Source organism: Sinocyclocheilus rhinocerous, unplaced genomic scaffold (genome assembly GCF_001515625.1).
Source record: "Sinocyclocheilus rhinocerous isolate Xijiao unplaced genomic scaffold, SAMN03320098_v1.1 scaffold1474, whole genome shotgun sequence".
In the NCBI taxonomy this organism is placed as follows: domain Eukaryota; kingdom Metazoa; phylum Chordata; class Actinopteri; order Cypriniformes; family Cyprinidae; genus Sinocyclocheilus; species Sinocyclocheilus rhinocerous.
Genome location: NW_015655412.1, coordinates 294828 through 296746, shown reverse-complemented (window position 1 = coordinate 296746; position 1919 = coordinate 294828). Strand labels below are relative to the sequence as shown.

The window sequence follows — 1919 nt, the reverse complement described above, 5'->3', positions numbered from 1 at the left end:
TCAGAATGAGAGTCCAAACAGCTAATAAAAACATCACAATAATCCACATGATTCCAGTCCATCAGTTAACATCTTGTGAAGTGACCAGCTCTGTGTTTGTAAGAAAAAATTGCATCATTAAGGCATTTTAACTAGTGGTCGACCGAAATTGTTTTTTTGACCATACTTTTTTGCATACATTTTAGTTGCTTTGTTTAACAGTTCTATCTGATTATTAGACAGACTTCTATCCGTAGACAGAACTGTTAACGACGACAGTGAACAAGAGGGAGAATGTGAGCACTGTGTGTTTAGGCGTTGCCGTTCTCAGCGCCGTCAAAATAAAAGTCCCGCCTCGAACGCATCAGCCAAACAGAAAAACTAATTGGCCAATGCCGATATTTGAAAAATGTCAAATATCGGCCGATATATCGGCCTTGGCGATATATCGGTCGACCACTAATAACGCAGAATATCATGGATTTTGCCAAATTTTGGATGAATAAATCAAAAGTAGGTCAGTACAGTTAAATCGAAACGTGATATGGACTAGTGTCTGTAAATATTAAGCCACCAAATACTATTTAAATATGAATCCTGCATGTTCTGTGTGTCTCTGTGTGAATAAATGGTGCAGACTCGCAGTTTCGTTTACTACACACATACTGAAGAGCGTGTGACGCTCACGGTGTCTATGGTGTACTAATAAAATTGTTATTAAAACATTTTTAATTAATATTTACCAGAAAAAATATTTACCAGAATTTATTTACCCGAAACATGTAAATACACAACACAGTATTTCTTAAAATAAAAAAAAAAAAGTAATTTTTTTTTTTTTATAAAATCAGTTACTCAGAGATGCTTTTGATTTATTAAAATTTAATTAAACCATTAAAATGGAATCCAGAAAATTTACGGAAAACAGAATTTGGTAAAAATGTAACTAAATTTAAGAAGAAAAAAAAATGTATTTCATTGGGCCTTAAAAATTTATTTTTTGTTAAACTTTTAATAAATTGCTGTTAAATTGTTTACGTTTCATGTTTTCAATTAATTTTACATGCTTTTTGATTAATAAAATGTAATTTAACCATTAAAACAGAGTCTAGAAAAATTAAAACGAACAAAAAAACAGAATTCAGAAAAATCAAAATGGAAAACATAAAACAGATTTCATAGTGCCCTACTTACGATGAATATCAAGCTATAGATTTTCCCTGGGAATTCAAGCTTTCACTGAGCTCTACAAGAACTAGTGCTACTATTAGTTAAGACAATTGTGAATTTTTGTGATTGTTTGTATTGTGAAAAACACTACAGAAAATTGGGAATTAGGGGTGTCAGTTTAATTTTGTTTTAGGAAATTCCAGAAGTGATTGGAATTTAAAAGAATTATCCATTAATCAATAACTTGCACGATTCATTTTCATGGCCTCATGGGGATGTAGTCTATTTTTATCCACAATTTTAATACGTATACCTAAAAAATAAGTGTTGATTTTTCCTCAGGTCATTGAATTCTAATGCATTTGCATTTAGTGTCAAATTAATTTTAGTGCATATATGCACATTTTGCATATTTTGTATTAGCATCAGTCATAATGAAAGACTCTGCAAGGCATTGTTTATTTGTCAAACAAATCAAGTTCACAAAGAGAACATTGTGAAAAATTAGCTTAGTTGAATGAAGCAGATCAGATCATGAAGGTTTCCTCATGTTAATAACTGGCTCTTCCTTCTCTCAAACTCAGAGTGAGCTTGACGCCGAGACAGAACCTGTCCAGAATCATCCTGAAAGGAATCTTCCAGGGGGTGAAGGTGGTGCGGGGGCCCGACTGGGACTGGGGCAACCAAGACGGTGAGACACGCTCTCTAACACCTCTGGATCTGTTCAATGCAGCATCTGTAGAGCTTATAGAACAGACAACCTGAATGTC

The 1919-nt window shown here is 33.5% G+C and overlaps 1 pseudogene; it reads left to right on the top strand.

The window, feature by feature from the left end:
• The window catches only part of LOC107718262 (E3 ubiquitin-protein ligase MIB2-like), a 79804-nt pseudogene that overhangs the window by 38438 nt on the left and 39447 nt on the right, over positions 1 to 1919 (top strand).